The 11,459-nt window shown below is 37.8% G+C and overlaps 1 protein-coding gene across 3 annotated transcripts in view; it reads right to left on the reverse strand.

Annotated features, from left to right (window-relative positions):
* The window catches only part of enox2 (ecto-NOX disulfide-thiol exchanger 2), a 385,733-nt gene extending 375,171 nt beyond the window's left edge, over nt 1-10,562 (reverse strand). Inside the window, exon 1 of one of the 3 annotated variants that reach the window (XR_006252544.1) lies at nt 10,273-10,562. The gene's annotated coding sequence lies outside the window, so the exon portion shown is untranslated. The remainder of the gene's footprint in view (nt 1-10,272) is intronic. The other 2 variants (XM_043257503.1, XM_043257500.1) reach the window with 2 other exon arrangements.
* Between the last annotated feature and the right edge of the window lie 897 nt (nt 10,563-11,459).

The following is an 11,459-nucleotide window of genomic DNA, read 5'->3' on the forward strand; positions in this document are numbered from 1 at the left end:
TTATTTTCTAACTGCCCTTGAGGGTCAACAATCCATTGTGATGAGAGACACTACTGGCCCTTCTAGAAGATGAACAAAAAAAAACACCAGTCGAGACAGAAAATAAACGCCTGCTAAATGGGGCTATTGTTTCAAACATTATAACGGCGTCTGCAAAGGACAGCATGTGTGGCCCAAGGCTTTCAAAACACGTTCCACTGAGGTCAGGGTGTGATGTTTTCTCCTGTCAGGCACTTCAACAACGGTGAAAGCAATATCACAGCAACTCAACACCTCCCCCAAGCACTAAAAACCCACGAAAAACTCTGAAGGCTGAGAATGAGGAAATAAACGCGCTAAATATAATTAAAACGCGTTACTCGGGAAGTGCGTTTGTTCTATTATTTCCCTATAAGGTCTAACTGTAACATTTAATATGGGAAGCATCACTGTTAGCACTGCTTAGAGATGTGAGCAAACCTCTAACCCTATTAAAATTTTGGCATGCAACTCATCTTGCACAAACACGAATGAGATCTTGAATCAAGCTGCTTGTTGAGGAGAGATGTGATGTTATTTTAATAAGCGATCTGACTCGGAGGAACGGTTCACCCAAACGTGAAATGATTCGATCTCGTGGCCCTCAGGCCATCTAAGATGTAGAGGAGCTCGTTTCTTCGTGGGATTTGGAGAAATGTAGCACTTGCTCTGCAGCGAATGGGTGCCGTCAGAACGAGAGTCCAAACGTCGCAATAATCCACAGCGCTCCCGTCCATCGATTAACATCTGGAGAAGACAAAATTTGCTTGTTTGTTAAAAAAACCCCACAAATCTAGAATCAATGCATTTTAAATTAAACCGTTAATTCTGGCCAAGTCTATAATCCATAACGTTTCCTCTAGTGAAAAAAAATCCATCACCTGTTGTCTCTCACCTCAAAACCCACATACATTGGTTTAGAACCGTTTTAGCTCGTAAGATAGCTCTCCTGATTCAGACCAGACGACTAGCAATGTTGGAAGTGCTATTATTGACTCGCATTTTAGCCAAAAGCAACTGAATTTCAATCATAATTCAATCTATAATCTTAATTATTGATGTTTCTTCACAGACTTTGGCTTCACAAGGCATTAACTGGTGGACCGGACTGGATTACTGTGAAGTTTTTGGACTCATTTTGACGGCACCCATTCACCGCAGAGCACCCGTTGATGAGCAAATGATTTTTAATTAAAGGACGGACGCAAAACGTATCGAGCTTTATACATGAATGCATATCAAAATGTTTTTTATCCTCATCCGTAGCGCACACACAACTGAAAATAAATAAAAAACATTTAACTTTGGCTGAGCCACGCTGTCCTCTTCCTCAAGCAACACTTAAAAGATCAACAGTTTATATTATTCAAAATAGTGCACGTCTCAAACGAGAGGAAGAAACCCTCTCATGGCGCTGCTTTCATATGGATGAGATTAAGACGTCTGAAATCCCTCGGCTCTGACACTCACTGGATGTAATGGAAGTGACGTCGAAACCATCATGGGAGGAAAATGCAGCTTCAAAAAGAGGACAGGTCTGCAGGGGAAATACTCCTTAAAGCCGAGCGACCGCATATGTTCAACGTGCCCACATGAAATGCGTCCAAGTTTGCAGTAAGGACCCTCATCACATTATTCCACCCACTGATTCGATTTTTTTTTTTCTGCTCTGCTTGGACAGTCGTACTCTCATACCAAGTCCAGAAACACTCTGTGCAAGCATACAAATGCAAATGCTTGGCCAACGCATTCATGAGTGCCATCTTGTCATACATACTAATGTGAGTTAGTGCGTACAATACATTTCAGGCTGCCTATAAAACTTATTTAAAATGTAATTTTAAACTATTTCTGCCCTGCGCGACTAATTAAGCGCATTCGCCCGATGGTTATTTATTCTAAAAAGGATCATTTTCATGTGACATTGGTATTATCTTGCTTTTATGCATGGGGTTGCCAAATGTCAAGAGTTTAAATCCCCCAATTAGAACATCTCTCTTAAATGGATATGTTTTCTGACCAGTGACATCCCGTATAGACCCCACTAAAAAATGATAACATCGTTTGGAATTCTTCGAGTTAATTTTAGGATTTTCAGTGGCTTAGCTTTTGAAAAAGATTCTTGCTGTATCGGTTTTCCTAAATATAACGGGGAAATATATGATAACACATGGATATTTGACATTCTCTTGATTTGTGCTTATTTGAAAACTCTAAAAGCACAAAATCGATTGAAATTTAAAATTAAAATAATAAAAATAAAAAGAACAAGGATTATCGGTATTGCGCTGCAACCCTAAAAAAACATTGCAGCTGTTTTGTTTAATTTTATATTACAATAAATACATATTTAATAATATTGAGTGAAACTAATAGCAATTTCAGATTTTTGACCATTTTTTTTAAAGAAAAAAATACACAAAATATTAACATGTCATGGATGAATCATTATACATTAATTATTTTGTAAAAGGAGGGCCAAAAACCAGCATTGCCAAGCTTGGAAAAGAAAAAGTCATATACACCTACGCTGTAAAAAAAAAAAAATAAAAAAATCTGGTCAAATTTACTGTGAAAAACTGGCAGCTGTGGTTGCCGTAAATCTACCGTAAGAAATACGGTAACAACGTTTTAGGTTTTAACTTTAAATTTACAGTAAAATACCGCAATTTCATTATAAATGTTAATATACCAACCTATTAAAGTGAACCAGTACCTTTGTACCTTTGAAATACACGATTCGATGAACGAAAGCCAATCAACAAGCAGCTTTTAAACAGTAACATTTATAGAGTATCAAGCAAAACACTAAACTGAAATATGCAATAAACATTAATTTAGCAACATTACATGTAACATATAACCCTAATAGTGAAACAGTGCATGGCTCCTGATTATATATTAGAGATCTTATGAAGCGAAACGATCAGTCTGTGCAGGAAATTGAACATTATTTACTACATGTACTCCAGAATGTCAGGAAAATAGTCCAGAGTGATGTTCGCTTAGTGAACAATTCTTCTTTAGTGAACTAGCTGGTAAATTACCTCTACAAAGTGTGTATTACTTAGTAAAAACACATTCTAGATGCTTAATAGTTTAACTTTTAGTCCCATTCATTTATAGTTCACCATAAAAATGATCAAATCAAAAATTCGAGCCGGGGAAATTACTCTCAGCTACATCTTAGTTAAGGAGATGAAGTCTCTCCAACCAGAGACTAGGCAAGATCACACCGACTTTCTTGCATGGCTATTACTTTCATCAGAGAGCAGCGCTTCCACCTGATCTTATCAATCTTTCAGAGTTATCTCTTCATCATTTCTGCAAAGTCTTCTTACGGATTTGCACTTTAATTGGCAGACAAATGTGACAAAAAAAAAAAAAAAAAAAAGAGGAAACTTTAGAGGAAGAAACATTCATCACAAAACTAGGCCACTACCAGTCTCGCTTTAAAAAAAACGTGTAATATTTAGCTTCCCGCTAAATGAAGCCGTATTGCAGCTCACAGCTGGGAAAAAACCTTAAAAACGCAACGCTGATTTGTTTGAGCAGTCTTGATTACACAGACGCCATGCATCATTTAATCAGACCAGCAGCGTAAATCTTCAACAGTCCAGAAAAACGATAATATTTCAATGTTTTCGATCGCAATTAGGAATCTCCACTTAAAAAACGCGAACGCTTGAGCGAGTCTCGACAAAAAACCCAGCCTGCCGTTTCGCAAAATGTTAGAAATAACGGCCCGGAAATTCCTTAAAAACAACCAAAAAGCTCGATCCGGGATCAAACCAAAACAAGCAGAGTCCGTAGATTGATTGTGTTTAATGAGTTTGAGGGCCGCTGCCGTCTGCTCATAAATGTCTCGTCTTAGAGATATTTGCACAAGTGTCCTCTTAGTAAAACCTCCGCTTTCATTAATATTCCCAGTCGCCTGACTGACATTTACATTGCAGCACTACAAAAGATCTTACATTGACATTTTAATGTAAAATCTACTCTACAACATTTCAATATGCCAAAGGACACTTGTGTTTTAGCAGCAGAAGCGGCTTCGGGGAATTTCCAGGTTACGGTTTATCCCAAATCAAAGAGCAATTATATTTGTTTGCTTCAAAAACAAAACGGAGCATTCGTTAAGCTAAATTAAAAAGTTTTAGTTTGCTTTTACTTTTAAACGTGACGTACCTTGTCGATTCAATTAAAAAAAATATGACCTTCAAATGCTGCGATCTGACTGGCTGATAATTTGAGCGGTACTGACAAAAATTCTTTTGATATTTTTTGCAATTGCTTTTTTCGATAAGTTCCTATCTTAATGAGCGATTCGCTGAATCATTCGTTCAAACGATTCATTTAGTGTGGTCGTTTCTTATTGAACTCTGTTCCGATGCGTATCAAGATAAGCTTCTTATTCCGTTTGAAAACATGTCTCTTTAGTATGTTTTTAGATCTGTACCGAGTAAAGATGATTGAAATACGTTTGCATGAATGCATGTCATTTTCTGTGTTGTGTGCTAGAAAGCATTTAGGACAATTTAAGTCGTTTTAAATACGCATTGTATTGTATTGGTTTAAAAAGGCTGATTCGTTTAGGAACGAATCAAGAGACTGCCGTTACGAATGGATCACTGACTGACTCGTTGATTCAGGGACCAAAACGTGCACCGTTACACTGAAAAGCACAAATGTTCTTCTCTTGCTTCGTTTGGAACTGTATTCGTTGGCAAAACAGAAAAACGACAACGCCGCGTCTGAAACGCAACTCAACGTCAGCTTCATTTTATTTTTACTGTCGTATGAAGTCAACGTCACATTGGAGATAAATAGAACTATTCTAGAAGTCGTCTTCACAGCTTTTCCTTTCTTTTTGACACGCACTAGACAGACGTCATTCGACCAGCATCTCGCGCGGAAGGGGCACACTTTTAAGACGCCGTCAGGTTAAAAGAAACTCAACTTTTAAAAACGCACCTTAAACCGCGTCCCACTTATGTCTTACAGAGCAACATCAAACTCATAATCAAGCTTTACACCAGCGATTATAAACCATCAGATGAATCCAAATGAAAGCATTCGCTGCGGCTGTCAGCAGAAACCCAAACTTCATCAATTAAACGAAGTAAAGCAGGTCCACCGAACAGTCGCTTGCTTTCTGAAATGTCAGTTGCTTTTTTTGTGTATGCTTTATTACTGTTGCTCAGCAGCAGGTCAGCGTTCACGTCTTCCCTCCATCTGACAATTATTTTCAGCCGCTTCAAAGTTCTTTTTCAGGCATGCAAGCTGTTTTAAGATTTGCTATTCTTGAGTTTCTGTAACTACCTACGTTCAACGTTTGCTTCTGTATTTCTAAGCAGCTTCAGAAAAGCTGGACTAGTTTGGTTGGGTTTACGCCAATAAACACTAAAAACAAAAGAACGAACGCCGCTTTCTTCAACGTTTCGCTTCTAATTAAACAAAAACTAAACTTTTGGGGTGCATTCGGTTTGTCTGCACTCAAATAAATATTACATGACTAAATCCAGCAATCTCACCTCAAAATCCTTATTTAATTACGAAGCAAAAAAAGTTGCAAAAACGCTATTTTTGGCAATGAATGCATGCTTTCATGCCGCTATCCAGGCCCTGAAAATATCCTGACAACTCATTAGCGATTCCATCCAGCAATCAAGTCTATTCTGTCTTAAAATGTTAAATTAAGCTGTCAAAAACGGTTCCCCGTGTAAGAGCTTCTTCAATGAAATGAGGAACAGCAAATTCAGAGAATGAATTTGTCAGTGACAGGAAGCTTTTAGCATTAAACACACACACACACACACACACCTTCCACTCAATGACCAGCTATGGTTCATTGATTACCTTATCAGAGGAATGTCAAAAGAGAAAGGCTCGCTCATTTCTATTTCTGTGCAGAGAGAGAGAGAGAGAGAGGAGCTGTGTGACAGTGCATTTCTGCTTGAAAGAGTATTCAAATGACACCAGCTATCTCTCGAACGACAACGCAATACAACATAAAGCAACAAAACAAGCGGCAGAAAGAGTGCTCATGGACGCTCTGCCCTTGACTCTCCAGAGCATCTTTCATGCTCCAACCTTTGAGTTGAGAGAGGAGTGTGTGTGCGTTCGGCGCGTTACGATGAGAAACGCCTCTTTACTTTCAATCTAGATCGAAAAAGACTGCTCTTACAGACCGGTTTCAGTCGTTGCGTTTAGGCCTGTCACGATAAGACCCGTTCGTTCCACTGAATGTATAATCAGAATATAACAGCACGATAATGCACACTTTCAACTGACAACAAAAAAACGAATAAACTGTGAAAAAAGTAGAAAGACGACAAATGCACAAAGAACTTTTATGGAGATTTCTAAGGAAAAACACAATCCCTACTTAGCACAGATCCCTAAACAAGGCCATATCAGCAGATTATTTTTTTTGCAGAAAAAAAAATAAAAATAATTTTGAAAGTGGAATGCATTTAATTTTTTTGTTTAGTTTTTTTAATTTAAATTCTTTTTAAAAAATGTTATATATATATATATTTTATTTTATTTTTTAATTTATTGTAAAAATGTTAGAAATATATTTAATATAATTTCTAACATTTTTACTAATATATATATATATATATATATATATATATATATATATATATATATATATATATATAATTTATTTATTTTTTAACTAATAATAATAATAATAATAATAATAATAATAATAATAATAATAAGAGGCAATACATCGCAAAAATGATTGAGGTCATGTACATATATTGTGCAATAAGTCGATATACAGATTACTGCGACAGGCCTGGTTGCATTGAACCATATATATTTGCCGTCTTTGATCACAAACACTTAAATAGTTCTTCTAAGCTGGTAAATGTGAATTAAATCCCTTTATGTGACTGGTATCCAAACACTCTCACCGTTAAACATCTCTTTGAATGCTACGAGGCGGGATAAAATGATACATTTAAATACTCCGGTAATTTCCTCTGGAACAGCCCAATAGCAAACAAGCGTAAGGAAATAAACACGTTCAGCGCTGATCCCCCATTTCCTTTAACCAAAGACTAGGCAGGATCTAAGCCAGGATTTAATCTAAGTCCTCGCCGCACGGAGTGTTAAGAGCAGCAAATTGAGCTCGACAAGAACAGACTACAGCGCAACGGCAAAAATCAGAGACGCAGACATCAGCCGGAGGAATACAACGCCACCGATAAACCTTACACCGAGTGAAGGCACTGAGGCTTAGTGGCTTTGTGGAAGGTCACGAATCCATCTCACACCACGAGAAACACAGCAAAGAGAAGCTTCGATAAAATCGAGAGAAAGACGCCGGAAGGAAACGAAACGCGATGAAACTGGAAGGATGAGAGAAACGAACCAAAACTGTGGTTCATATTCACTGATCACCTTCCTCTCCTGAACTGGATGACCAATCACTCGAAGCAGCGTTGTGAACCGAATCAACCGATTCGCTGAAAAGATCCGACTCAGAAGTAAAGCGGAGTCCTCTTCTTGTGTCGTGGAGGACCAAGGCGGTCATGAATGGAGCTATATTAACGGTATTAACGGTGCTCCGTCACGTCGGCAGTCAAAATACTCATCTGAAACTTTTTTTAAATGCACAATGAAAAAAGAACATTCATACTATTATTGTAAAAATAAAGAATTGTTTTTCAGTCAATTACAAGGTTTTTTTTTGTTTTGTTTTTTTATTTAATCTGATCCAGAATTAATTCAAAAACACCCATCACACAAAAAATGATTAAATACACAAAAAAAAAAAAAAAAAAAAAAAAAAAAAAAAAAAAAAAAGAGATATTTCACAGGCCCCTACAAAGTATTTTTTTTTCTGTTTGTTTTATAAATTTCTTTTAATAAATGTTATACAAGTTTTCAGTCGCATGAGACTCATGATTTAAGTTAATTAGATGTGAATTTTAATGATTTCTGATAAAAAAAAATTTAATGTTAGAAAAAAATTAAATAAATAAAAATATATATATATATATATATATATATATATATATATATATATATATATATATATATATATATATATATATATATATATATATATATATATATATATATATATATATAAATATATATATATAAATATATAATTAAATTTTAATTACTTAATTTAATTATTTAAATAATTAAATATATATAAAACAGACAAATATGTCAGTTCTTTATGACCAAAAGCAATAATAAAGCAGCAATATCAAAAACGTTTGGTTAAGATATCAGTGACAAAAATTGAATACAGCCGGTTGAATTTATCACCTGAAAACACAACACCTTCAACAGCATAATTACACAAATTTAATTACCCTTTGTTGTGCGTTTCAGTTTTCGCTTAAACGCACTGTAAACAAACAACTTTGGTGCGTCGCTATGAATTACGACTTCATTTTTAGTCTATCACCCAGAAATTAAACATAATGCACAAATGATACGGACCATTTTTTGGGTAGCTTTAAAAAAAGGCCGAGAGCTCTGGTCTAGTGACCGCGTGGAAAGGCACAACAATGTTTCTCAAACTCTCTTTGAAGAATTAGCATTTTTGACAGAACGAGAGCCGACTGGACGAAAGGATGACAGAAGAGTAAAGCGCACCGCTTTCGATCGATGCCGCTCCGCAACAGAGAGCAGGCGTTCACAAACAACAGCTCTGCGCAATATTAGCACGAGCTCTCTGCTTCCCCGAACGGCCCAAACTTCGATGCGCTCACAGGAAACCGGACGCTCATCATCTCACTGACAACGAGGCCTACGGCCTACGAGCGATACCCGCCGGCGCCGGCGCGTCTCTCTTGCGTTGCTAGGATACAAAGCTTTTCATGTGGATCCGTACAGAGACGTGTTACTGCCGCAGCTCTCTCCACGCGCTCCGCTCTCCAAAAACATTCAACTACCGCTCCGCCAAGAGCCCGCGTCCACCAGCACACCTGGCAGGAACATCAAGACGGTCGTAAAGCATATTTAGATACAGTTTAAATGCATCAAGTCGCTTCACGCTTACCCAAATATCTTACTGCCGGCACAGTTCAACCAATTATTTAGAGTTACTTTCGAATAACTCAGGCTGACGGTCGGCGGCGTTAAAGCGAAATCAATCAAAGCAAATCTGACTAAAACTGTAATATTTCTGATTAGGTTAAATTGATCAAGAAAGGAAAAACTGTCACTGATATGAAATTAATAAGCTATACATATAAAAAAATTTAATTAATAAAAAAAAAAATACACACACACACACACACACATACAGAACACTAACATAAAAAAAAAATAAATTAAAAAATATACACACACACACACACACACATACATACAGAACACATACATAAAATAAAAAAATAAATAAATTAAAAAATATACACACACACACACACACACACAGAACACTAACATAAAATAAAAAATATATACACAAAAAATATACACATACATAAAAATATATATAAACAAATAAATATATACACACAAAAAATACACACATAAAAATATACATAATTTGTTTTCATTATTTTTTTTCACTAATAAATGGAATAAGAATGTTTATTGTAATTGTAACTAAAAGACACGTGCTAAGAAAAGGCCAATTACAGTTACCAGTCGCATGCTAATAATTACCTTAATAAACACATTTGTTGGCCACAAAAGTGTGCGGGCGCTTTAATAAAAAAAAAGTTATTTACTAAAAAGATTCATATTTCGCGAGTAATTAAAATCGCTGTATGACGCACCCAGACTAACCTGTCGCGCGTCACGAATCAAACACCTGTCTGAACGAATCGATCGAGAGCGAATCGTTCCGGCCGTTTCGAAAGGTTCATTAAAAAGATCCGACTCGAGCGAACGATTCGTTCGGCGAATCGCGTCGGGACCGCCGTGACGTAACAGACAGGAGGCGTAAAACTGTTTAGCTCGACGGCGTTATCGTTCACGAACTTACAAGTTTCTTTAACGTTAATGAACGCCACATCTAATTTACAACATTTAGTCTTTTAGTAAGAGCGGCTAATAAATCCAAGTTGCCGTGTTTTATTATAACTAGCAGTTGAGCGCTATTAAACAGCCCAGAAACATCCAAACGACTTATACAAAAGTATAACACATCCCGTGCACCGGCTGTATTAAACATGACATGTCAAAGTGTTTAAAGCGCAGTGCGGCGTGCTCGAGAACGTGATGCACCGTCGCGCGGAGTAACGCGGAAAAGCGTAAACTTACTCTGCGGCGCGCGAGAGCGACGTCCCCCGCGAGCGCTCGCCTCAGACGCGGAGCGAGGAAGCGTCCGTAAACATCCAGAGCCGGCGGCGGCGTCCGGTGCTCGGCTGCGGGGCTGCGCTGGGGTCGCCTCGGCGTTCGGCGGCGTTCCAGCCCATGCAGCGCCGCTGGAGAACGGCTGGGGTCCGGCGGGGGACTAGAGGAGCCGGAGCGCGGTGCCGCTGCTGTCAGCGCGGAGGTAAACACGAGGCATTGTGGGAATCTGGAGGAGCAACGTGCTTTATTCGCGCGGGGAAGCGCACAGCGACATCTAGGGTGCAGCGCTGCTTCACATGCGCGGCAGAAGCCGAAGCGTCACGACGCCGGGGTGTTTTGAGCAGGCGCGCCACCGCGATGCCTTTCTATGAAACGTTTTATCGCGCGCGCGTGTGCGTGCAAATTCACATTTTGTGAGGTTAACGCAAGGCTACGTTAAAAAAACGCGTTTTTATGTAATTGGATATGGATTTTGTGCTTGCGATCCACACACTCGCTCCTTCAAACTCCAAACTCGATGATAATTAGACCGAATCAATTTCGTCTTTGCTAATGAAACGCTTTTGTCCTTGATGAAGGCTTCCTTCGACAAAATCACTTTTGAGTTTGATTGACGCAATTAGATAGCTTAATGCAGACCATTGTCAGCCGAGCATCCGTGATTTGGTGTAATTATCTATAAATGCATATTAGATTGCAATTATTACCAAAGAACTCTTTAAACCGAACTAAGTTGAGGCCTTGTTCTCCGGCGAGTTCTATTAAGTCAAGCTCAAGTGATCAAACTAAAGCCATAAAAAAATGACACTTCCATTGCAATTAATAAATTACACGTTTATGAAACTAAAATATATTTGATCATAAAATAATAGCATTTTATTTTATAATAATAAGGTATTTTATGAGCTAGTTGCCAAGACAACGTGTGATTTCCATCAGCTTTAACTTATTAAAGTTAAACTTGTTTTAATTAAAATGAATAAAGAGTATGTAGACGTGCGTAAAAACGAAAACTGATGGAAAGGACGCACACCAAATCTTGAATTTCCATTAAGATCTGGAGTTTGCTTGTTCGTGGGATTGCTTCATAGTAGCGAATGGGTGCCGTCAGAAGCGCTCCAGTCCATCGCTTACCATCTCAAGTGCAAAGCTGT

The sequence above is a fragment of the Puntigrus tetrazona genome, chromosome 14, assembly GCF_018831695.1.
Source record: "Puntigrus tetrazona isolate hp1 chromosome 14, ASM1883169v1, whole genome shotgun sequence".
Taxonomy (NCBI): domain Eukaryota; kingdom Metazoa; phylum Chordata; class Actinopteri; order Cypriniformes; family Cyprinidae; genus Puntigrus; species Puntigrus tetrazona.